Below are 27,237 nucleotides of genomic sequence, written 5' to 3' on the forward strand. Positions count from 1 at the left end.
ACAACAACATTATGTATTCTGGATATTTTTCTTCAACGGCAGACATAATATTTTAACAAAACAAGCATATGAATTTTTGAGTTTAGTTAAACCTGATATTAAACAACTTGAATGTTTGTTTTTGTTAAAATAGTTTTTAACTAAAATAGTTAAATGAAATATTTTTTAAAAAAAATTTAATCGACTATGTCAACCAGGTCAACATGAGGAACTTAAACTATTGGCTTCTACAGCTAATGCAGTTGTCTTCACCTTCATTTTCCTGTTTGTTCATAATCTAGAAAAGAAAAACAAGCTTTCTTGCTTTTTCAGGTCCCAAAAGATTTCTCAATTTGGAATGAATTAGTCCAAAGGAAGAAAATATTCTTTTTACACCAGCAGAAGAAGCTACTGTTGTTAAGTGAAATTATCACTTCAACAGTCTGAATCCAAGTACATAAGTGACTTCCACCAGTTCACTGGTGTGACTTTCTTTTAAACATCATCAGCAAACATATATTTCTTGAATGGTTCACCCTTAGCTCTGAAGTTTATTATTGTTAGGATTATGGAGGGATGATTGCTGGATGTCCCTGTCATAGCCAACTCCTCTTCTTCAGCAGTTAAGGTTTGACCCTGGTACCGAGTACTGAGATTATTTGCAAGAAAAAGAGCTGGAGATCGTGCTTGCCCCGTTCGTTTTTTTAATGCTTGTGATTTAACTCTGTCATTGCATATTTCTCTTTTTAAGATCTCACTGAGTTCGTTCCGGATTTCAACAGTGTCAGCAATAAAACAGCGATTTCCCTGCATTTTGTTCAAGGCTACAGAAACAGGCTTCAGGGTACTCAGCATGTGTTCAACATTTCTCTTAAGCCCAATGTTGAGAACTTGGGCTGTGACGGTGCCATCTATTTTTTCACAATTTTGTTCACAAACTGTCATCAGATTAGGCCAGTTCTTGATACAGTGCTTAAAACAGTCCACTACTGAGTTCATCGCACGTCTTGTGGGAGAGTTAGCTTGGTTCCTCCCACTTTTTTCAGAGCAGCTGCTGCAAAGTGTTTGATATGGAAGTATTTTGCAATTTCAACAACATTAGCCTTTATTACTGGAACACTGAAGTCTTTGGCTAGGAGGTGCATCAAATGAGCACTGCAACCGTATGTTATCAGCTTGGGACTCTCTTCTAAATAATTTCTTCTCATCTTGGATACATTTTCAGCATTGTCTGTGATCAAGCTGCATACTAGACATTTGAATTTTTTTTCAGTTTGTTATAGCTTTTACTGCTACTTCTTGTAAGTATTCTGCTTTGTGTGCATTTCCTGATGTATCAATTGTTTCTGTAAGGAAGACATTCCCTTTTTCTGTTGTCACACAAGCACATACAACAGGATCATTGTGGACATTGCTACACCCATCAAGACTCAGGTTAACAATTTCACCCTCCAGACCTTTCGCACGCTGCTCAATTTCTCTTTCATGCACTTTATCCAGCAATTTGCTGCGACATCTGCTCTGTTGGGTGGACTGTATCCTGGTCTTAATGGCTGAACCATGTTAATGAACTGTGGGTTCTCAATCATATGGAAAGGAGAGTTTCTTGCATAAACAAACTGGGCAATCTTTTCATCAATTACCTCTTTTTATAATCTGCTGGTTCTTATCACAAAAATATCTGTGGTTGTTTCTGGATGATGGAGATTTTTTATCTTTTTGGTACAAGTGATATACTGTGGCTATGTGACATACATGATGTGACTGAAACACTATCATTGGCAGATAACACTGAAACTATAGAAAATGATAGTGATCTTGAAGGTGGATAGTCTTCAGAATCCTGTATGTTGAAGATGGATTCTCCTAAACAAAATAAGTCAATGTAGTTATTCAATTATTATTACCATACTGCTCATTTAGTATTACTCATTGCATTCACTGACACTCAGTACTACTTTAAAGGTGAAATTGTAAAAGGAAGATCTGCCTATTTCAGCTATTTATTTTTATCACAACTGCATCTGAAATGGTAGTACCATCGAGTAACAACTATATTTTTTGTTCAAACATGAGAATTCAAGACTAGTCCAGAACGAAGACAGGCAGTCCTTAAGCAAGAAGTATGAAATAAAAAAGTTTACCAACCTAAAGATCCTGCATGTTCAGATATGTTCCTTTCATCATCTTCAAGGCAGCTTCCTCCTGAGAAGAAACACTTCTCATGATGTTGTTTCATTTAGGCAACCAGCCCTTGTATTCCTTTGTTGCACTGTTTGCATTTTGCATGCATGCCCGTCTTACCCACAGGTAGAGGAACTTCATTAAAATATTCCCAAACTGGGTCTCTCTTATGGCCTGCTGCCATTACAGGTTTTCCCTTCTAGTGGGAAAATGGTATGGTAGATTGCAAATCAATGAAGGCTACACTGAGAAAGACCTCAAGACTTCTGAAATATGCTGCTCAAACAGTTTCACTTTTGTTTCTACTGCCTGTCCCTCTCTTCTCACATTTATCTCCAGACTTCTCCTTGTTCAGAGCTGTTCCACCCCCAACCATCTTCTATTCATTGAACTTTTTGAAACTTTGTATTTTTAGAGAGAGGTAAGGGATTGACTCTGTGTACACAAATTTGCAGAGGGACAATAGGGTTGAGGTCTGTTATTTCTCACCTCTATATAGTATTTATTTATTTATTTAAAATCATTTTCCTTCAGCAACCATCATACCATCACTGGAAAGAGGCACGTTGTTTAGGCTCTTGATATGCAGAATGCCTGTTTTCACACAGACATCCATCCAACCCACAGCAGGTTCCTAAGATTTGCTGTAGGCCATCAACAGTTCCATTACAGGGTCTTACTATTCGGACTCACCACTGCTCCGTGGGTCTTCACCAAAGTTTTCTCTGTAGTGGAGGCCCAGCTCCAATGATCCACAAGGGAGGCTCCAGCCGTGACTTCCATACTGCTAGGACTCCTCTCCTCCCTAAGGGCAAGTGTAAATGTTGAAAAATCGGAGCCCACATCAATGGGATTTTGGCACAAGCCTATCTACCAAGGGACAAGCTCCAGATGCGACAAGAGCTGATTGCCAAGATGGTCACCAGTCCTTCTGTTAAAGTCCAGACTTGCCTTTCCTTTCTTGGCCACATAGTGACATGCACGTACATCACCACCTTTGCTCGTCTTCTTCTTCACTGTCTCCAGCTGTGGCTCCAGAGGCTCTGTTCTCCCTCAGTACATACCATGGACCACCCATTGACCATTTCCCCAGAGGTACTCTCCTCCCTCAGTTGGTGGATGGACCCAAATCAGGTCTGCACTGGAGTATCTTTCCTTCCATCCTCCCTGAGCATGACTATCATCATGGGCGCCTCTCTCCCCATATGGGGCACCCACATGGACAGGCACATAACACAAGGGACTTGGATTGCTTGGGAATCCAGGATGCATATCAACATTCTGGAGCTACGGGCGGGGGTGCAGAAAGCATGCTGCATCTTTTTCTCATACCCCCACTCCCATCATGTTCTGGTCATGTCAGATAATGCAACCACTATTTATTACATCAACAAACAAGGGGACACGTGGTCACTAATGCTTTGTGCAGAATCAGTTTGTCTATACTAGGATTGATTAATCATCCACAAGGTCCTGTTGTCAGCAGCTTATCTTCCGGGGACTCAGAATGTGCTTGCATATTCTCTGAGCTGGAAATTTGTGGCCAACCAGAAATGGGATCTTCACGACAACATTGTCAGCGATGTTTTTACATGATGGGGGACTCCAACCAGGAACCTTTTTGCCTCCCACACCAACAGCAAATGCATCAGGTACTGCTCAAAGGAGGCCTTGACACCTGTTCCCAAGGTGATGCCCCCATAATCCACTGGTTGGACCAGACCAATTATTCTTTTCCCCTGCTACTGCTCCTGACATGTGTCCTCCACAAGATCAGGTGGGAGAGAGCCGCGGTTATTCTCATCGCCCATTTTTTACCTCACCAATTCTGTTTTCCCCTCCTTCTCTGCCTGTCAGCTGCTCCCCCGCGTCTGCTGCCGACATTCCCAGAATTGCTCCAGCAATGCATCAGCAAGATCAGGCATCCTGATCCACAGACATTTCACCTCAGAGTTTGGGTTTTGAATGGACATCTTCGCTAGAATGGGAATGTTCATCAGCAGTACAAGACATCCTCTCAAGTAGCAGGAAAGAGTCCACAAAGCATTCCTATTCCTAAGTATAAATATTTCACTTCCTGGGCCCTACAAAGGGGTTTTGCCCCTGAGGACATGGACGTTCCCGTTCTTTTGGACTACCTTCTGTCCCTGAAGATGTCAGGACTCCTCTTCAAGTCCATCAAAGTGCACATAGCGGCTATTAGTGATTTCCACCCACCTATGGAAGGGCACTTTGTGTTTACACATCCATTGACTAACAGGTTTTGGAAGGCCCTCCTTTGCACCAATCTACCCATTCAACCTGTCACCCCCCAGTGGGACCTCAACCTCATCCTCTCAATCTTAATGTATTCACCCTTTGAGTCTTTGGCCTAATACTCCCTATCTCTCCTCTCCATGAAGGTTGCCTTCTTGGTAGCTATTACTTCCACGAAAAGGGTAGGCAAACTGAGGGTCATAATGGCAGACACCCCCCCTTTATCATATTTCATAAGGATGTTTCCTTGCATCTGCACCCCAAGTTTCTGCCAAAGGTTTTATCCCACTTTCTTCTGAACCAACCCATACTCTTACCTTCTTTCTTCCCAAAACCTCATGCATCAGTGGAGGAATAGCACCTTCAATCCCTCACATCTGCAGGGCCTTGGCCTTCTACCTGCAGAGGATAAGACCATTCAGAAAGTCTCCTAGAGTATCACTATAGCTGAAAGGATTAAGGGACAAACAATTTCCACACAGTGGATTTCTAAGTGGATGTCAGGGTGCATTACGCTCTGCTATCAGTTGTCAGAACAGTCTCCCCTCCTTGGGATATGAGCCTACTCCACGAGAGTGCAAGCATCAGCTATGGCTGTGCTTCATGATGTACCACTTTCAGACACATGTAGGGCAGTCACATAGAGCTCGGTACATATTTTGCTCTTTACACCTTTTGTGCAAGACTCTGCGACAGATGCCTCGTTTGGCATGGCGGTCCTCCCTTTGATGTTTTCGTCATCTTCCTTGCAACCTACTCTTAGTTAGGACTGCTTGTTAATCACCCCAGTGGAATACAATAGGGACCATCATTCCAAGAAGAGGAGGAGGTTAATTACCTGTAACTGGAGATTCTTCAAGATGTGTGGTCCCTTTCTTCCCGCCTTCCCCACTCCTGCGGATCTGTTCTATTTGTGGTGGTGAAGGAACAGAGGACTCGGTCAGTTCACCCCACCCTTATTACCGCAAATGAAACCACAAAAAAAGGGCACATGCACAGACCCATGGATAGTACTACTATAAAATTCTCTGGCTCCGGATGCAATGGCACCTGTGCATACCCTCAGTGGAATATAGATAGGGACCACATATCTTGAAGGACCAGTAACTTCCTCTTTTCTGTGCCCCCAAGTGACCAGCAAAGGGACAATCATGCTAGTAACATTAATTTTCCACAGTGCTGGGCAGGCACAACCAAATGATGAAAGGGTTGCCCAAGGCTTTTGTTTTTTTCCTATATGCGCCTCCCTATACAATCTCCCATCATCAAAAAAAAAAAACCCCACCATCTCCCCATTTTCCTTTTCTGGGGCTCCCTCTAGAACACATCCATGTATGTTCTCTAGAGTGGGATCTATCCTTTTTTCAAAGGCAAAATGCTGGCAGCTGATATCTGAGACAGCTTCTTTAGTCACAGAGGTCATCTCCTTCCCCCCACCCCAAAGGCATGCTGCTTTTCTCTGCCATGCAGGAGCTAGCCTTAGTCCCTGGAAACGCATTGTTTCCTTCTGCTGCATAAGAGTTAGAGAGACCTTCCCTTCTCCCCTCAGCAGTTTCTTGAACTTTATCACTCCCCTCTGGGATCCCAGCACAATATTCCCTTTTGCTACAGATTACCACATTAATAGCCTTAGCCATATGCAAAAAATCATCCCAATGAGCATTTAAATGGGGATACTATCCAGCACCCCCTACTGATACCTTCCGAATCTCCCCATTCCACATACATCTTGGCTAAAGGAACAGGAATCTTATGTCCTCCCACGGCCAGATCCTCCACTTCTTGGTCAAGTAACATGTCAGTCTTTTGGACCATGCTTCCCTTGACCAGAGAGATCTGGGCTCCGGTGTGTCTCCATCCTATTCACTCCTTGTTATTTATTCTGGCAACTTTAATAAATTCCATATATACCCCTGTAAGGGCAGTCCTCATCAGGTGAACTGTAGGTACCTCTAGGGCTTCTGTGTTAAGGACAGCTGCATTAATATGGGTTGGACGGGGCTTAGTTCTTTTTAGCTCAGGGCCTTGATTTCTCAAGTACTGAGTGGGGTTATACTGGAACCACCTTTTTAGATCCTTTTCCTTCACACGAGGTTTGCAGTGAGTATTTCCAGGTGAGGAACCATTCTCGGGGAGAGAGTGCTTAGGCTTCCAACCACCCTGCTTCTTCCTGGGGTAAAAACAGGATTCCCCCAGTCCTTTACACTGGGTTTGTAGCCCTCCTTCTGTGGTTTCCTCTCATTAGATATCTGGGCTTGCACAAAGGAATCGGCGAGGGTGGCCATTGCTTGCACAGAATTTAAAGCAAATTATGAGTTTTCAAATGATACCTTACAAGACATGCTTTGTACAAACATTATTACAATACTGTGTAGGTTGTGAATACAGGGGTGTATTCTATCACATTGGGGCACTGGGAAGTCCTTCCATGATAGTGGTCGCTTTCTGTGATGCTTTGATCTGGTCCTTCAGTCCCATTCTTCAGTTTAGGGGCCAATATTTCTCCGGTTTGGGCCCACATTCACTTAGGTCTTCTATACACTTCTACATAACAAATTACTTAATCTTTATCCAATTGGCTATTAACTCTTTTAGTTTTTTGTAAGCCGTACATTATGCATGTGCAAGCTTCAATTACCAACTTCTGCAATTTTTCCCTGGTGGGTTTGCAGTTTCTGGGTCATGTCATTTTTATGTCACCCTGCTCTGGGTCTTCCCAGGGGGAAAAAAAAAAGTGGGGGGAGGTGCGGGAGGGGACAACAGATATGGTTGTTGTGACAGGTTTGTGTTTTTAACCTCAAAACTTGCAGCACATTACGTTACCTTTGTTTTGTTAGCAATAATATTATTTTAAGCACATCAACAATTTTATGTAAAATAAGTTGCAAAACAAACAAAAAACACACACACACTTATGCCAGCAAGGCCTTGGCCTAAGTATTACCTCACCTGTGGTATAGGTAATATACCATTACTCATTAACTACCCATAATTACATATCATTTGGAGAGCATGCCATGATTCTTTAATGTCAACATTTCCTACTTTCTTTAAACATGGGGTTTTCATTCAAAGATCAAGTTTCTTTGTGAATCATTACAAAGAAAAGTCATGAAAACTTTCCTGTGAATCCAGTTTGGTGGGTGTCTTGATTTTAGAGACTTGCTATTTAGTTGATTTTAATGGTACCCCAACATCCACCCTCCCTCACAACATGCTTGGAAATATATTTGCAAAGGTGTCACTTATTTTACATGCTGTAAAAATGGTACATTCTAACACTAGTTTCCTTTTTAGTTTCTTTAGCAATCTTTTAACATACACTTTATTTTACAGCACATTATAAGCATTACTACAATTATCAACATTTGTATACAAAATAATAGCTTAAAACTAAATGGCACAGCTGGATATTGTCCAATTGTATTTATTTGATTTCACCAGCTAACTGGCTTAATAGTTGTTATATTTGATTATTAATAAATAATAAAACATCAATTGAACTGATTAACTGAACATACCTTCTGTTAAGGTTCTCTCCCCACTTTGAACTCTGGCATACAGATGTGGGGACCCACATGAAAGCCCCCCTAAGCTTATTGTTACCAGCTTAGGTTAAAAACTTCCCCAAGGCACAAATCCTTTGTCCTTGGACAATATGCTGCCACCACCAAGTGATTTAGACAAAGAATCAGGGAAAGGACCACTTGGAGTTCCTAATCCCCCAAAATATCCCCCCAAGCTCTTACACCCCCTTTCCTGAGGAGGCTTGAGAATAATATTCTAACCAATTGGTTACAAAGTGAGCACAGATTAACCCCCGCCAGGTCTTAGGACACTGAAAAAATTAATCAGGTTCTTAAAAGAAGAATTTTATTTAAAAAAAGGTAAAAGAATCCCCTCTGTAAAATCAGGATGGAAGATAACTTTACAGGGTAACAAAAGATTTTAAAACACAGCAGAACTCCCTCTAGGCTTAGTTTTAAAGTTACAAAATACAGGAATAAACCTCGCTCTAGCAAAGGGAAAATTCACAAGCTAAAACAAAAGATAATTTAACGCACCTTGCCTTACTTACTTACTCTTTTAGCAATATTGAGACTCATTTTAGGATGGTTTATAGGAGGAGGAGTTTTCTGACCTGATGCTTTTCTGCTTCCCAAGAGAACACACAAACAAAGCCTTTCCCCCCACCAGATTTGAAAGTATCTTCTTTCTCCACTAGTCCTTTTGGTCAGGTGCCAACCAGGTTATATTATGAGCTTCTTAACCCCTTACAGGTAAGAAGGAATTCTAGGCTACCCTTAGCTGTATGGTTATGACACGCCCCACAAATCACAGACGGTGCTGGACAGCCTGTTCCACGCTGCCTGTGATTTCTTCCTGGAGCTGTAGGAGAAAACAGAGTTAATAAGACACATGCACCTTTAGATATACTACTGATTATATAAAAACTAACAATATGTTCCACATTTTAAGGACAATTTTAACCAGTTGATTTTGGGAAACTTTTACAGGAGAGTGCATCAGCCACTTTGTTAGCAGTTCCTGTAATGTGTTGTATTTTAAAATTAAAATTTTGGAAAGCTAAACCCCACCAAAGAAGTTTTTTGTTATTTCCCTTGGTAGTATGAAGTCACTTTAGCACAGCATGGTCAGTTTGCAGGTGGAAACGCCGTCCCCAAATGTATGGGTGTAACTTTTTCAGAGCATACACAATGGCATAACATTCCTTTTTGGTGATTGACCAGTGGCTTTCCCTCTCAGACAGTTTTTTGCTGAGAAACACAACAAGATGGAATTCTTGATCCGGTTCTTCCTGCATTAAAACTGCTCCCACACCACGCTCAGACGCATCTGTGGTTACTAGGAAAGGTTTGTTAAAGTCTGGGGCCCTTAGCACAGGGTCAGACATGAGTGTCACTTTAAGCTGGTTAAAGGCCTTCTGACACTCTTCAATTCACTGAACTGCATTTGGCTGTTTCTTTTTGGTAAGGTCTGTCAGTGGGGCGGCAATTTGGCTGTAGTGTGGTACAAATCGCCTGTAATATTTGGCCAAGCCTAAGAAGGATTGGACCTGTTTCCTTGACTTTGGGACAGACCACTTTTGGATAGCATTTACTTTGGCCTGTAGGGGGTTGATAGTTCCTTGACCCACCTGGTGTTCAAGGTAAGTCACTCTGTTTAGGTCTATTTGACACTTTTTAGCCTTAACAGTTAGTCCTGCCTCCCTTATGTGCTCGAAGACCTTTTGGAGATGCTCCAGGTGTTTTGCCCATGAATAAGAAAAGATGGCCACATCGTCAAGGTAGGCAACTGCATATTTCTTCAATCCCACTAGGAGACTATCTACAAGTTTTTGGAAGATGGCGGATGCATTTTGCAGCCCAAAAGGGAACACATTAAATTTATACAGCCCTACATGGTTGATGGAGGCTGACCTTTCCTTGGCGGATTCATCCAGCGGTACTTGCCAGTACCCTTTGAAGTCTAAGGTAGAGATGAACTGGGCACGTTCCAGTTTTTTCAATAGCTTATCTGTGCATGGCATTGGATAGTTTTTTGGGTGAGTTGCAGCATTTAGCTTACGGTAGTCCACGCTTATTTCCACATCCGGTTTGGGAACTAGAACCACTGGAGATCCCCACGCGCTGTTAGAGGGGCGGATTACACCCATCTGTAGCATGTTCTAGATTTCCCATTCTATAGCAGTTTTGGCTTGAGGAGCCACCCGGTAAGGTTGGGCTCTAATTGGGCGAGCATTACCTGTGTCAATGGAGTGGTACGCCCTTTCGGTCTGTCCTCAGGTGGCTGAGAACATCGGTGCGAAGCTAGTGCACAGCTTCTTGATCTGCTGGCGCTGCATATGTCCAAGGATTATTGAGAGGTTTACCTCTTCCATGCCACCATCACTTTTTTTTTCGTAGTAGACACCTTCCGGCCACTCAGCGTTATCTCCTTCATGGTCTGTAAACTGACAAACCTTTAATTCTTTGGAATAAAAGGGCTTTAGAGAATTAACATCGTACACCTTAGGCTTTAGGTTTGATGTGGGGGATGCTATGAGATAGTTAACAGCTCCCAGGCGCTTTGGATCATGAATGGCCCTTCCCATGACGCTTCCATCTTATGGGCCTGGAGCACCTTTAAGACCATGACCTGGTTCCCTACTTTGAAGGAACACTTTCTGGCATGTTTATTATACCAGGCTTTTTGCTCTTCCTGAGCATCTTTTAGGTTTGCTTTAGCAAGAGCTAAAAAGGTTTGGAGGGTATTTGGTAGGTTGGTTACAAAGTCCAGAATGTTAGTTCCTGGAGAAGGCGTAAACCCCTCCCGTTGCTGCTTCACCAATTGTAGTGGCCCCTTAATCTCAGGGCCATACACAAGTTTAAATGGTGAAAACCCTAAACTGGGGTGTGGTACAGCCCTGTAGGCAAAGAGCAACTGCTGCAACACTAGGTCCCAATTATTGGAGTGCTCATTTACGAATTTACATATTATGGCCCCCAAAGTTCCATTAAACTTTTTCACCAGGCCATTTGTTTGATGGTGGTAAGGGGTGGAAACTGAGTGGTTCACCCCATGAGCTTCCCAAAGGCTTTTCATGGTCCCTGCCAGAAAATTAGTTTCCGAATCTGTAAGGATGTCAGAGGGCCAACCTGTTGGATCATATTAAAGAAGTTCTGTATTAAAGTCACAAATGAGTTTGATTCCCCATAATTTCAATTCCAGGGTATTACTAATTAAGAGGTCTCTTGGTTTTTGGTACTGTTTCTCTCCCTCTATGTGTGAAACTTGCAAGCTGCTAATTGTGTTAGTACATTCTAAGACAGAGTCTGTTCTCAAAGCAATTCACAGAGAGAGAGACTCAAAGCAATACTCTAACAACAGAAACAGCACCCAGAGACTCCCCACCCTTTTGTTGTATTAACCATTGTGATTAAAATAGAGATAGAGGATGTATGTGGATGGATGCTTTGTGTGGATAAACTGAATGATCAGGGAGGTGCCAGCCTAAGAATCCAGTGTCCATCGGCTGAAGAAGGTGTCAAGTGGAAATAACCAGAGGACCCCACCCGGAGGGCAGACTGGAATCCACCCAACAGCCTCAAGAATGGGAGAACCAAAGAACAAGATAACATCTTGGAGCCGTCAGGAATGTGCTATCTGCTGATTGATTCAGCAACAGCATGATGAAGCAATTCCCATAGACTGGCATAGGAAGAAATTCCTATAAAAATAGACTCTAAAAAGTGAGAACTTTGGGGTCTGATTCTGCAAACCAACTTCCAGGAGCATCAGATGAGCATCTGACAAGGCCCTGCTCCCTCCTCATGTCCAGGCCACCTGGCCAGTGGCTTGGCATGAGCAACTCTAAGGCTGGTAACTATGATAACAACCTTGCAGAACCTGTGTGTGTGTGTGTGTGTGTGTGTTTGTATGAATGAATGTGAGAATAAATATGAGATTGAATGGAATGTTATAGCTATAACTAACTGCTTACTATGATTCTTTCTGTATTCACAATAAATGTGGTATTTTGCCTTTTTCCCTTTAATAAGATCCTGCTGGTTTTTATTTTATTGGTACAACATTTGAGTGGTTCACCCCATGAGCTTCCCAAAGGCTTTTCATGGTCCCTGCCAGAAAATTAGTTTCCGAATCTGTAAGGATGTCAGAGGGCCAACCTACCCTGGCAAAAATGTGTGTTAATGCCTGGCACACACTTCTAGCCCTGGTGTTGCTTAGAGCTACTGCTTCTGGCCATTGGGTGGCAAAATCCATGAAAGTCAGTATGTACTGCTTTCCTTTGGTGTCTTTTTTGGGAAAGGACCCAGAATATCCACAGCTACTTGCTGAAATGGGACCTTAATTATGGGGAGTAGCTGGAGAGGGGCTTTGACCTGGTCTTGGGGTTTTCCCACAATTTGGCACACCTTACAAGACCGGACATAGGTAGAAACATCCTTGCCCATTTCCTCCCAGTGGAACGACTTCCCCAAACAGTCTTTGATCCTGTTCACTCCAGCATGGCCACTAGGATGATCATGGGCTAAGTTCAAAAGTTTTACCTGGTACTTAGTTGGAACTACCAACTGTCTCTGAGGATGCCAGTTTTCCTGGTGTCCACCAGAAAGAGTTTTCTTGTATAAAAGTCCTCTTTCTACAACAAACCGGGATTGATTAGAAGAGCTAAGAGGCGGTGGGTTGCTCCGTGCCGCTGTCCAAGCACCCTCGAGGCTTTTATTTGCTTCCTGTTTGGTCTGGAACTGTTTCCTTGATTCTGGAGACATCAGTTCCTCACTGGATTGTGGACTTGGGCTTGGTCCCTCTGGAAGCAATGTAGGTGATGGGGCGGTTTCCGTTGACTGTGAACTGCTCTTCACTGGTGCACTATGTTGTTAATTCAGGCTCTGGCTGAGCCTCTTGCATAGGTTAATTTGCTGCTGCCAGTGCAGGCTCAGTGTTACCCTCTAGCGTTGGAGCTGTAGAAGGGGTTGCAAGCACTGGACTCAGTGCTGGCAATGGTTCTGGTGCTGGTTGCTCTGCCAGTTCCAGTTCTGGGACTGGCTCCGTCTGAGTCTTTGGTAACACAGACTGGGCCCTTGTAAAAGGCTCAGGAACAGAGCTAGCTGTGATGGCTTGCTTAGCCTGGCTGCGGGTGACCATTCCCTCCCTCTTGGCTAGCTTTACATGGTTGGCCAAGTCCTCCCCCAGCAACATGGGAATGGGATAATTATCATAGACTGAAAAAGTCCACATTCCTGACCACCCCTGGTACTGGACAGGCAACTTGTCTGTAGGCAAGTCAAAAGAGTTTGACTTGAAGGGTTGTATCGTCACTTGGACCTCTGGGTTGATTAAGTTGGGATCTACTATTGATTGGTGGATAGCTGACACCTGTGCTCCAGTGTTCCTCCACGCTGTAACCTTCTTCCTGCCCATACTCACAGTTTCCCTTTGCTTTGAGGGTATCTGGGAAGCATCTGGGCCTGAGGACCTTTGGTGTGACCCCGGTGTAATGAACTGTAATCTATTGGGGTTCTTGGGACAGTTGGCCTTTACATGCTCGGGCTCGTTACATTTAAAACATCGCCCAGCTGACTGGTCCTGGGGTGTGGTGGGACAATAAGGTGTCTGGAGTTTTCTTTGGGGTGTAGGTGGGGCCTTGGGCTGCCCCCGGTGGTATGGTATGGTCTCAGGGTGTCCCTTCTGGTATCCACCCAAACTGTGACCAGGGTTGTTCCTCTCTGCTACCTCCACACGTTTTGTTCTGATTTTCCTCGCCTCTTTGGCGGCCTGGGACTGCTTGTATTGATCAGTATAAGAAGCAAGACTTTCTGCTGAGTCCATTTTCTTATCCCATAACCACTGTTTTACATCATTATTGGTTATGGTCAGGAACTGCTCCTGTATAACCAAATCACACATTCCTTTAAAGCTAGTTACATCCCTTCCTTTGACCCATTTATCCAACAGATCCTTTATCTGGTTTACATAAGCCACATTACTTAGTCCAGCCCCTCTTGTAAGGGCTCTAAATTTTACTTTATAAATTTTAGGTGTAATTTGAAATTGTTTTAAAACCAAATTCTTAAATTTACCATATTTAGAAGCATCCTTAATAGGCATCTTGTTGAATATGTCCAGAGCTCTTCCAGTCAATTTTGCTACCAATGTGGTCATCTTGTGATCATCAGGAATTGTATGGAGGGTGCACAGTCTCTCAAAGGTGATGAAATATTCAACCACATCACTGGATTCATTATACTGCGGACATAGTCGCTCCCATTTGTGGATTTTTGGGGAAGTGGAGCCAGCAGCTGAAGGGTTTTGTCTCTTCAACTTCATAACAGCCTGTTCATGCTTTTGGGCCTCAATCTGGGCCTCCATAGCCCGCTTCTGGGCAGCCTCTTCCCTAGCTTTTTCTGCCTTCCTAGCAGCTTTTTTTCTGGCCACTTGTGCATCAATCTCCATCTGTCTAAGTTCCAGCTGTCTTTCATGTTCCTTTTGTATTTCTTCAGCTTCAAATCTGGCTAATTTCAGGGTTTTTTGGACGTCACTTTCTGTCATCCTAGCCTTTCTGCACTTAGCCTAGCTTAACCTGAGAGATAGAAAGAAAAAAACCCCCTATCTTGTGAATTCCCTTGCTGTAACTTGACTCCTCTGCCTTGAGGCAGAGGAAAAAAAACTCCAGCTGCTCTCAGCTTAAAACCTCCCTGCTTCCAAGCAGCCAAAAGGGGGGAAAAATTTTTTGTCCTTTTAAAATCCTAAGCTCTGTGCTTTTGGTTCAAAATGATCCCACCACGCTGCCACCATGTCAAGGTTCTCTCCCCACTCTGAACTCTGTGGTACAGTTGTGGGGACCCACATGAAAGCTTAGATTAAAAACTTCCGCAAGGCACAAATCCTTTGTCCTTGGACAATATGCTGCCACCACCAAGTGATTTAGAAAAAGAATCAGGGAAAGGACCACTTGGAGTTCCTATTCCCTCAAAATATCCCCCCAAGCCCTTACACCCCCTTTCCTGGGGAGGCTTGAGAATAATATCCTAACCAACTGGTTACAAAGTGAGCACAGATCAACCCCCCTGGGTCTTAGGACACTGAAAAAATTAATCAGGTTCTTAAAAGAAGAATTTTATTTAAAAAATGGTAAAAGAATCCGCTCTGTAAAATCAGGGTGGAAGATAACATTACAGGGTAACAAAAGATTCAAAAAAACAGCAGAACTCCCTCTAGGCTTAGTTTTAAAGTTACAAAATACAGGAATAAACCTCCCTCTAGCAAAGGGAAAATTCACAAGCTAAAATAAAAGATAATTTAACGTGCCTTGCCTACTTTCTTACTCTTTTTGCAATATTGAGACTCATTTTAGGATGGTTTATAGGAGAAGGCGTTTTCTGACCTGATGCTTTTCTGCTTCCCAAGAGAACACACAAACAAAGCCTTTCCCCCCACCACCACCAGATTTGAAAGTATCTTCTTTCCCCATTGGTCCTTTTGGCCAGGTGCCAACCAGATTATTTGAGCTTCTTGACCCCTTACAGGTAACGAGGATTTCTAGGCTACCCATAGCTGTATAGTTATGACACCTTCCCTTCATAATTATATTTAACTATTGTGTGACCATACAGTATTCTCCATTTCCCACATATGTGGCAAGTCTCTAATGTCTACTCCAGGTATTCAGCTTTTATTGGGCAGTTGAGATGAGTTCTTTCTTGGGTTTCTGTCTCATTTCTGTTTTATACCATAGATTACTCCTGGGGGCATTCTTGGCCAAAAAATTTAAAATTCTGCACACAATATTTTAAAATTCTGCAAATTTTATTTGTCAAATAACACTACATAATCAAGTTTCAATTATTTTGGTAATTTATTTCAAAATACAATAACTCCTCACTTAATGTTGTAGTTATGTCCCTGAAAAATGCGACTTTAAGCGAATTCAGTTTCCCCATAAGAATTAATGTAAATAGGTGAGGGTTAGGTTCCAGGAAAAAAAAATTTTGCCAGACAAAAGGCATTATATACATTTTAAATAAGCAGTTTAATACAGTTGTAAGTTTTAAACAATTTTAAAGAAACAATTTAATACTACAATCATCATTGCTGAGTATGAAGCAATGGGAACATCATTGCTGAGTATGAAGCAATCGGAGGTGCCCCCCTTTACCCTACACAGGCACAGCCCACTGGCATGGCAGACAATGAGGCAGGGAAGGAGGCTGAAGGTGCCGTAGGCTAGAAGCACGTTGCGCAGCTGCAGCGGCAACTTCCCCTACTGTGCAAGCACCAGGGCAGGAGGCTCAATTCTCGGCCCCCACCCATTCCATCCCTTCCCCCAAGCCCTCACTCTTAACTCGCATCTTCTCCCCCACCACCTCCTCCCCCTTTACTCCACATGCCGCGTCCTCGCTCCTCCCCCCCTGCCTCCTGCCCACAGCAATCAGCTGGTTTGCGGCATGCAGGGCGGGAGGGGAAGCCTGCACGCCGAATCCTCACTAATCCCCCCTCCCTCCTGAACACCGCAAACCAGCTGATTGCTGCAGGCAGTAGGCAGGGAAGCAGGGGAAAGGCACTGATCCACGGGGTCCACCGGCGGGCAGGAGGTGCTGGGTGGGGGGGCTGCCAGCTATGGACAAAGCAGGCAGCCAAACGACGTTATAGTGGAGCTTTGCACAACTTTAAACAAGCATGTTCTGTAATGGCGCAGGGATGTAAGATCGAAACATTAAGCTAGAGGATGTTAAGTGAGGAATTACTGTACCTGTTAACAAGCATGTCTGTAACAATAGAGACACAAAAATTCCCCCAGCAGTAGAGAGTTAAAGAAACCCCTATGACAAACCAGTTCCTGTTTTCCTGCCCCTTTCACCTGCCCCCCCCCAGCCCATCCAGGGGGCCAACACTCACAAGCCCTCCATCCCAGGGCCCAGTCACAGCCCCTCCCCCAGCCAATACACCTGAACTCCCTCCCCCCAGAGCCCAGCTGTGGGGGGCCGGGCCCAGATACCCGCACCCCCTTCACCCCCAGAACCCAGCTATGGGAACCCCCCCTGGCCCGTATACCCATACTCCCTTCCCCCCAGCGCCCAGGTGTGGGGCCCCCCAGGCTCGATACCTCCACCCCCGAGCCCATCCAGATACCTGCACCCCCAGAGCCCAGCCACAGGGCCCCCCCTTGCCCAGATACCTGCACCCCCTCCCCCTGAGCCCAGTTGTGGCCCACCCAGGGATCCAGAGGGAGAAACAGCCTGATGCTTCGTCCCAGGCTTGCACTCAGTTTCCTGTGCACCACCCTCTCTTTCCCTCAGGGCATGGTGAGAACTGCAGCTGTCAGGAACCCTCTAGCTCCCTTCCTCTTCCCGCAGCAGTGTCTTCTATATACAAACAGGGCTCTGCTGGGTCCAGCAGCCCCCAGTGGCATCCAGCAGCACTGCAGCCCATTTCAGGAAATTCAGGAAATGAGAAGGGAAATTCTGCACGCAGGTTAATTTCTGCAAAATTCTGCATTGCGCAGTGGCACAGAATTCCCCCAGGAATAATAGATGGATTGCATAGCTCCTGGGGAATCACATCACCCAATCTGTTTGGCTTGCACCTTTGTGTAACAGTCCAGAAGGGGTGTCTGTCACCATTCCATGTGGTTCACCAGTGTCTGAGGTACCTGTCCACATTACTTCAAAATAGAGTCTTTGAGGATAGCTACCTACATACTTTGGTCTCATACACATCCGTCTTCTCAATGGTTGACAGGGAAAGTGAGAAATAAGTCTTCTGAATAGTAACTATAATCAAGAGGAGACATTGTTACCTCAGCTAGATTTCAGAGGATATCAGCCTCCGTGCACAGTTGTACCAATTCAGCAAATATTTATTGGGAATGAAGCTAGGCATTTCCCCTGCTTGGATCCCTTTAAAGGTTTTTGACTGTTTCTGAATATATATAGAACAGAATGTATATTACACACACATATACCCCTATTGCATTTCATGTTACCCATAGTGTGATTTCCAACAATCATTATTTTGACTAATTAACCCTTTCCTGGGTTTCCTTTTTCATTGTAGATATTTATCATTACTTGATCTATTTGCCACTCTTGCACCTTTGTTGTGGCATCTAAACATCAAACAGTCTGTCTTTATCTCACACCTATGTTTGTAGCTTCCCACAGATTAACTTCTCTCAGGTGTTCTTCTACCTGCAGCAACCACTGAACAGTTACAACAGCGTTGTACCAAGCCTGGCACAGCACAAAGCAGTTGTTCAGGCAACACCATTTTATACCTGTCAGGATTTCAAACGGTGCTATCCCCATTGTTCTATCTGGAGTAGCTCAAAGAGCTGTCAGTATTAAGGGAAATTTAATGTCCCAATCTTTTTTTATTTTCTTCAATGTGTTTAGTAAACATAAAATTTAAAGTGCTATTATTTCTTTCTCCCAATGTTGATGAGTATGGCTGCTCAGTGATTTTTTTTCCTGTATTCCCAGCATTATTACGGTGTTACGCATTCTCTCACCACTAAAATGTGTTCCTTGATCTGAACCAGTTACCTGTGGGCATAGATGCTGACTCTGTGGGTGCTCCAGTACTCACTGGCAACCAAGTTCCCCCCTCACCCTGCCCCCAGCACCTCTCCCCTGCTGATCACTCCTCCCCCTCCCACCCAGCATCTCCTGCCTGCTGCAAACAGCTGTTTCACAGTGTGCAAGTTGGCTTTGGGAGGGAACGGAAGTAGTGAGGACATGGCACTCTCGGGATGGGGTGGAAAGAGGAGGGGCAGGGGCTTGAGAACAGGGGCGGGGCCTGGGCGGAAGGGGGGGGTCAAACACCCCCTGGGTAAAGGGGAAGTTGGTACCTATGCCTGTGGAAAGTTCACATCTGATAAAGCTTTGCTCAAGCAGAACTTTAACAGTAGCAACTGCCTCATTGTTTCTTATAGGGATCACTTCTACCCATTTGGAGAAAGCATCCACAATGACCAAGGTGTATAGATTTCCTCAGGCCATTTTTGGCAATGGGCCAATAAAATCAATTTGTAGTTGAATCCAGGAACATCAATTTGTTGATGTCTCCATTTTGCTTTTCTGTTGACAGGTTCAGAATTTACTTGGGCATAAACTAGAAAATTTTCTACATATTACCTAACATCCTGATTTATCCATGCCAGCCAATCAATCTGCTGTATTCTTGACAGTATTTTTAATACCTTGATGGCTGCCACTGGGTATATCATGACACATAAATAAAAGTGATTTTATATTTCTCTGGTACAATCCAAAATCATTGATCACTGGGTTTGGCTACCCAGATTGAGTCTCCATCACGGGTTTGTACAATCATTAAGGGACCTCCTTTCTATTCTTTTGAATCTCTGTCTGGGCTCAATTTAGCTGTGATAGGGTCTTGGTTTTACAATCTGGCCAAATCAATATTCCCCTGTTCAGGTGTACCAGCCCCAGTGGGCACCTCAGGCTGTAGCATTTTCCACAGAGAAGCATCCACAGATGTTATCTTGGCTTCCAACTCAGCCTCTGAGTTCCAGCATGCTCTGGGGGAATTTTTCACCTATGCCTTTACCTTTACTACAGCCAGCAGGGCAGCCTTAGCTCTTTTAGTTGCCAGATTTTTTTATATGTAATATTTTGTAGTGGGAACGCATATTTTGTAGTGGGAACAGGAGCTTGGCTTGTTTAGCCTAACTAAAAGAAGGTGGAGGGGAGAAATGATTGCTCTCTATAAATATATCAGAGGGATAAATGCCAGAGAGGGAGAGGAATTATTTAAGCTCAGTACCAATGTGGACACAAGAACAAATGGATATAAACTGGCCACCAGGAAGTTTAGACTTGAAATTAGACGAAGGTTTCTAACCATCAGAGGAGTGAAGTTTTGGAATAGCCTTCCACGGGAAGCAGTGGGGGCAGAAGATCTATCTGGCTTTAAGATTAAACTTGATAAGTTTATGGAGGAGATGGTATGATGGGATAACATGATTTTGGTAATTAAATATTCATGGTAAATAGGCTTAATGGCCTGCGATAGGATGTCAGATGGGGTGGGATCTGAGTTACCCAGGAAAGAATTTTCTGTAGTATCTGGCAGGTGAATCTTGCCCATATGCTCAGGGTTTAGCTGATCGCCATATTTGGGTTTGGGAAGGAATTTTCCTCCAGGGAAGATTGGAAGAGCCCCTGGAGGTTTTTCGCCTTCCTCTGTAGCATGGGGCACGGGTCACTTGCTGGAGGATTCTCTGCTCCTTGAAGTCTTTAAACCACAATTTGAGGACTTCAATAACTCAGGCATAGGTGAGAGGTTTTTCGCAGAAGTGGGTGGGTGAAATTCTGTGGCCTTCGTTGTGCAGGAGGTCAGACTAGATGATCATAATGGTCCCTTCTGACCTTAGTATCTGTGAATCTATGAAGGGTTTACCATACCTAGAGTGAAATCCATGGTAAATCCAATAGGGCAATCACTTAGTCAATGCTTTGCACATCCACAGTATTCAAACAAAGCCAAGCAACCACTTCAGACACAAATTTGGGGAATGGTCATAAAGTCACTTTTGTTCTTGGAGATTTGTGAATAAGGAGGTTCTGGCATCAGAGCCTGCAACTCTCAAACTCTCCTTACAGACCACTGAGCTGCAAGCAGAACGAAGCATCTTTGCTGCTACCAAATGCACTGCCTGGTCATGAGACCACAGTCAGATTCCAATAAATTACTGGTATGAGGCAAGCAAAAAATTCAACTTCAGTAAGAGAAGTGACCAGAAATGACTATGCATACCAAGAAATAGCAGACAACCTGGCTGCACTGGGAATTCAACAGCACTGGTCACCAGTCTGGGAGTAGAGTAAGCAGCTCAGGAGAGACTACCAGAAAGCTAGGGGTGAGAACACCTCTGGGAACTCCCTGTCATCCTGTCTCTTTTGAGGACTTTGCCTGGGTGCTGGGAACTGCATCAAGCACTGAGTCCCCAGTGGTTTATGATAGCCTGATCAGCCAGAGTCGTGACCTTCTGACCCCCAAATCTAGTACCAGCCCAGAGAGGAGCCAACAGGTGCCTCATAGATCAAGCCAGCAAAGTGACTCTGGGGTTCCAACCAATCCCCGAAGAAACTGTGCCACTGGAGCAGATGCAGCATGTCCTGGGCCCATACTCGGAGGAGCTGTTTGATGACCCCCTTGGAAGAACAGCCTGCTGCAAAACCAGCAGCAAAAACAGAAAAGTAAGAAAAAGCCCCGAAGGCTGGTAAGTGTTTGGCTCCTTGTTTATTGTTAATGATAATAGTCAAATGGGAGGGATTTCCAGTTTATGACCCATTGCACTTTTTATTACAGGACATAAGTAGTCATGTGTATCTACTAATGGTGGAATGTACCCCAGCATCTTGGCATCACTTTCCACACCACCACCACACAGCATTCAAAATAGAGACCAAGAAACACAAACAACTGTTAAACAAGCATTTAACTTTAAAGTTTTTTTAGATACTCGCAAATGCTTAAAGATGTGCTGGGGCGTTAAAAGAAAGAATACTGCCTTCCCTTTTAGTATGCCATAGCGTAACAAGCTACCTGTAAACAGTAAACTGTACATGAAGGTTGGGGAAAATGTAGAGAGTGGGTGAGTAAATCAATGTCTGAAATACCCCAGGGTGTGGGGGTGGGGGGAATTGTGTGCAGTATACAAATATATTGGGCAAAGGGGGGTGACTGTCCATGTAGTTCTTTGAGAGTCCATATTGTCAGGTGTGTTTGCATGTAGTCCATAGTATATTTAGTCAGAGCAGGCTGCATTGTAAGCTATAGAGAGACAGTAAACCGTGTGGATGCTAACACAGCATTCTGTTGATTTCCCTTTAATTTTGACCCAATCCTGGGTGCTGATAGTTGCAAACTTTTCGCAGAGTAGGAATTCCCCATGGGTAGTCTCATTTCAGGAAAGGGTATATTTTCTGGGCTCTCCTAATCAGGACTGTGGTCCACCCCACTCATAGATGTGCTGCTCAGTCACCATAAGCTTGAAACCTCTGTAGCATAGACAGCTGGCTTACCACTGGTAGCATGGCATAAAATCTCTTTGGCATTCAGGAAACTCCAGGATTGTCACGTCCCCCAGACTGTGGAATGCCTGAAAGGACTGAGAAACCTTAGGTAGTAAACCATGGCATAACCCCACTGCCCCTGGCTACAACAGTCTGCAATTTTTAAACATATAGCATTTGTAAATGTCATCTTACCATTATGTGTGCACTCTTTTCACTCTGCTTAACTCAATTATGGCCATGGAGCTTCTAGGAACAGAAGTATTCATCTGAGAACATAGTGAGGCTGAGTTTTACAAAGTATCATTTTTTTGGCTTTGAGATTCCACAGGCACTTTTTTCTGAGGATGCACTGAACTTTTTTTTGAAGTACTGAGACAATGTACTGTTTGATGTCTGCTTTCAGGCACTTCCACCTCTGCCACCCAGCCACGGTCCAGCAGGAGCCTGGGATTTTGAACGGTCAAGGAGTGGTCAAAGAGGAAGCATTTCTGTAATTAACTCATAGTGGACATCCTGAATGGAGTCAACAAGCAGACACAATACTAAAGGGAAAAGGATTCATAGGAGTGGAAAGGCATGGACAGGCTGTAGAGCACACTGATAGATTTTCAGCGCAGCTTCTGGAGCAGGAATGTTGCTTGAGGGAGGAAGACTGAATACAGCAGAAAACCCTGTTTGAGCAGCTGCTTGTGCTAATGGCTGCAAGAGTGCAAGCTCCTGCTCCACTCACACCAGGTCCTGAGACCTCTCCGACATGCCCTGCAGCCCAGGAACGCACTGCACAATGCCATAGTTGGGTGGCCCATGAACCGGGACTCAATGCTTGTTGGACAGGGCAAATGTACCCCCAGAAGTCCTCTACCTCTCCGCAACAGCACCCAGTGCATGCTACTTGTGCTAGAAAGGAAAAGGAGAACAGGGGGCCAGAGACCGGCAAAAATAGGAAACTGGTTTCAGTGTTTTGCACTGTTTCATGTTCGCTACATGCACTTTATTTTATTACTGGTTTTAGTCTTCGTTTATTAGTGGTGTTTCATATTGTTCATAAAGAAAGACTTTTATTTTATTCAGAAAATTTATTACTCCTGGGGGAATTCTGCACAAAAAAATTTAAAAATTCTGCACACAATATTTTAAAATTCTCCATATTTTATTTGTCAAAATAATACAATATAAACACTCCAGTTTCAATTATTTTGGTAATTTATTTCAAAACACCCGTCAACAATACAAACAGCAAAAAACATTCCCCCAGGAGTAAAGTGTTAAAGAAACCCCTACCACAACCCAGTTCCAGTTGGGGACTGCTCAAGGAAACTGTGTGGTGCCCCCAGATCCCAGACACCTGCACTCCCATCCCTCCAGACCCCCTGGCACAGACACCCACACCTCCTTCCCCCCACAGTCCAGCCACGGGACACCTCCCAGCCCAGACACCAGTATCCCCCCTCCCACCAGAGCCCAGCCATGTGGCAGCCCCCTGACACGAGTCCCCACATCCCACAGAGTCCAGCCACTCACGCCCCCCACCTCCTATGCCCCCCCTTCCGCCCAGCTGCGGAGTAGCCCCTGGCCCAGACACCAGCCCCCACTCTCCACGGAGCCCAGCCGCGGGGCAGCTCCCAGCCCAGACACCAGCACCCTTTACTTCCCCCAATTTCTTTACCCTCCAGCTAGGGGATGTGGTGTGGCCCTGCCCTTCCTCACCTTTTGCGACAGCTGGCTGGGTCTCCCAGACCCTCCCATCCCTGGGAGAATGAAGATCAAACAGCATGCAGCCTCTAGCCCTGTTATAGTCTTGGTCTTCACATCTTCTGGCAAAGATTCCACAGATTGACTGTGCACTGTGTGAAAAAATACTTCCTTTTGTTTGTTTTTAAACCTGCTGCCTATTAATTTCATTTAGTGACCCCTTGTTCATATGTTACGAGCAGTAAATGACACTTCCATATTTATTTTCTCCACACCAGTCATGATTTTATAGACCTCTATCATATTCCCCCTTAGTCGTCTCTCTTCCAAGCTGAAAAGTCCCAATCTTATTAATCTCTCCTCATATGGAAACTCTTCCATACCCGTAATCAGTTTTGTTGCTCTTTTCTTTACCTTTTCCAATTCCGATATATATTTTTAGAGATGGGGTGACCACATCTGAACACAGTATTAAAGATGTGGGCGTATCATAGATTTATATAGAAGCAATATGATATTTAGTCTTATTATTGATCCCTTTTTAATGATTCCCAACATTGTTAGCTTTTTTGACTGCCACTGCACGTTGAGTGGATGTTTTCAGAGAACTATCCACAATGACTTCATGTTGACTCTTCCCCAGCAAATCATGTTAATCTGTGTCTGACAATTCTGTTCTTTTTTCAACCAGTTTGCCCACGACTGAAGTTAGGCTTACCAGCCTGTAATTGTCAGGATCACCTTTGGAGCCTTCTTAAAAAATTAGTGTCATATTAGCTATCCTCCAGTCACCTGGTACAGAAGCTGATTTAAATGACAGGTTACATGCAACAGTTAGTACTTCTGCAATTTCACATCTGAGTTTCCACCTGGCATTGGTCAGAAGATAGGATACTGGGCTACATGGACCTTTGTTCTGTCCCAGGACGGCAATCCTTAAGTTCTCACTAGCATCTGGTCCTGCTGACTTATTACAAGTCGTCAAGAACACTATCCTGGATAATGTCACGGCTAACCTGGTGGCTGAACTTTGTGACTTTGTCCTTACACTATGGATGTAGAAGCCCTCTACACCAACATTCCACACAAAGATGGACTACAAGCCATCAAGAACATTATCCCCGATAATGTCATGGCTAACCTGGTGGCTGAACTTTGTGACTTTGTCCTTACCAATAACTATTTTACATTTGGGGACAATGTATACCTTCAAATCAGCGGCACTGCTATGGGTACCCGCATGGCCCCACAGAATGCCAACATTTTTATGGCTCACTTAGAACAACGCTTCCTCAGCTCTCATCCCCTAACGCCCCTACTCTACTTGCGCTATATTGATGACATCTTCATCATCTGGACCCATAGAAAAGAAGCTCTTGAGGAATTCCACCATGATTTCAACAATTTCCATCCCACCATCAACCTCAGCCTGGTCCAGTCCACACAAGAGATCCACTTCCTGGACACTACAGTGCTAATAAACGATGGTCACATAAACACCACCCTATACCGGAAACCTACTGACCGCTATTCCTACCTACATGCCTCCAGCTTTCACCCTGACCACACCACACGATCCATTGTCTACAGCCAAGCTCTGTGATACAACCGCATTTGCTCCAACCCCTCAGACAGAGACAAACACCTACAAGATCTCTATCAAGCATTCTTACAACTACAATACCCACCTGCGGAAGTGAAGAAACAGATTGATAGAGCCAGAAGAGTTCCCAGAAGTCACCTACTACAGGACAGGCCTAACAAAGACAATAACAGAACGCCACTAGCCGTCACCTTCAGCCCCCAACTAAAACCCCTCCAACGCATTATCAAGGATCTACAACCTATCCTGAAGGATGACCCAACACTCTCACAAATCTTGGGAGATAGGCCAGTCCTTGCCTACAGACAGCCCCCCAACCTGAAGTGAATACTCACCAGCAACCACATACCACACAACAGAAACACTAACCCAGGAACCTATCCTTGCAACAAAGCCCGTTGCCAATTGCCCACATATCTATTCAGGGGACACCATCACAGGGCCTAATAACATCAGCCACACTATCAGAGGCTCGTTCACCTGCACATCCACCAATGTGATATATGCTATCATGTGCCAGCAATGCCCCTCTGCCATGTACATTGGTCAAACTGGACAGTCTCTACATAAAAGAATAAATGGACACAAATCAGATGTCAAGGATTATAACATTCATAAACCAGTCGGAGAACACTTCAGTCTCTCTGGTCACATGATTACAGACATGAAAGTTGCGATATTACAACAGAAAAACTTCAAATCCAGACTACAGCGGGAGACTGCTGAATTGGAATTCATTTGCAAATTGGATACAATTAACTTAGACTTGAATAGAGACTGGGAGTGGCTAAGTCATTATGCAAGGTAACCTATTTCCCCTTGTTTTCCTAACCCCTCCCCCCCCGTCAGACGTTCTTGTTAAACCCTGGATTTGTACTGGAAATGGCCCACCTTGATTATCATACATATTGTAAGGAGAGTGATCACTTCACATAAGCTATTACCAGCAGGAGAGTGGGGTGGGGGGAGAGAAAACCTTTTGTAGTGATTAACACCCATTTTTTCATGATTTGTGTGTATAAAAACATGTTCTGTATTTTCCACAGTATGCATCCGATGAAGTGAGCTGTAGCTCACGAAAACTTGTGCTCAAATAAATTAGTTAGTCTCTAAGGTGCTACAAGTACTCCTTTTCTTTTTGTTTAGTTTATGAATTTTTTCCAAAACCACTTCTGGGACAGTTTAGTTTATCAATTTGTTCCAACGCCTCAATCTGGGACGGTTCCTCAGATTTATCACCTAAAAAGAATGGCTCAGGTTTGGAAATCTCCCTCAGCTATATCCTAGAAAAGCTCCAGGCCCAGCTTGGTCCTTGCCTCAACGCATACAGCCTAGCAGCCCCAAGAGCCCTGGCCTCCAAAGGCGGCCGCTGTGGAGAAGGGAGTCCCCAGAGCCCTGACTCCAGCTGCGAGGGAGGCCGGGGCTCTGGGGGCTGCCAGGCTCCCTGGGGCGAGGCAGCTGCCTTTGCCACACTGGCAGGTTTCCAGCATAAACTTGCTTGTGTTTTGGCAAGAGTCTTGTGGCCTCTGCAGTAAGTTAGGCGAAGGGCCGGCAGTACCTGCAAAGCTTCCCACCCTTACCGGGAGACGCTGGGCCAATAAAAGTTATTCCCTCAGCCGCCTGCTCGCCTGTAAATTTGCTCCAGCAAATCAGCCTTTCCCCGCCAAACGGAGCGTATCCGACCGGCTCCCTCGCCCCTCACGGCAGCGCCAGCGGCCGCCGCGCCGAGCGGCTGGGGAACAAAGGGCCGCGCGTCACAAATCCCCAGCGTCCCGCCTGGCTGAGCGCCGACCGCGGGGCGCTGGCGGGCAGGGGAGGGCGGGGCTGGCCCGGCCAGAGCGGCGCTGGGAGCCGGGACAGGCCCGCTCTCACTGGCGGGCTCGCCAGGGCTGCAGGCTGGGACTCGGCGAGGCCGGGTGTCAGCAGCGCCGCCCGCCCCGCCCCGCGTGGAGGCCA

General features: G+C 44.7%; 1 long non-coding RNA gene across 1 annotated transcript; it reads right to left on the reverse strand.

The window, feature by feature from the left end:
• Nucleotides 1–43: 43 nt before the first annotated feature.
• Nucleotides 44–27,170, reverse strand: LOC140917420 (uncharacterized). The gene is made up of 5 exons (XR_012160827.1): nt 26,862–27,170; nt 4,737–4,818; nt 2,857–2,968; nt 2,128–2,184; nt 44–1,845 (listed from the first exon to the last, which is right to left on the reverse strand). It is a non-coding gene; the product is annotated as an uncharacterized LOC140917420 (long non-coding RNA).
• Nucleotides 27,171–27,237: the final 67 nt, after the last annotated feature.

The sequence above is a fragment of the Lepidochelys kempii genome, chromosome 9 (assembly GCF_965140285.1).
Source record: "Lepidochelys kempii isolate rLepKem1 chromosome 9, rLepKem1.hap1, whole genome shotgun sequence".
NCBI lineage: Eukaryota > Metazoa > Chordata > Testudines > Cheloniidae > Lepidochelys > Lepidochelys kempii.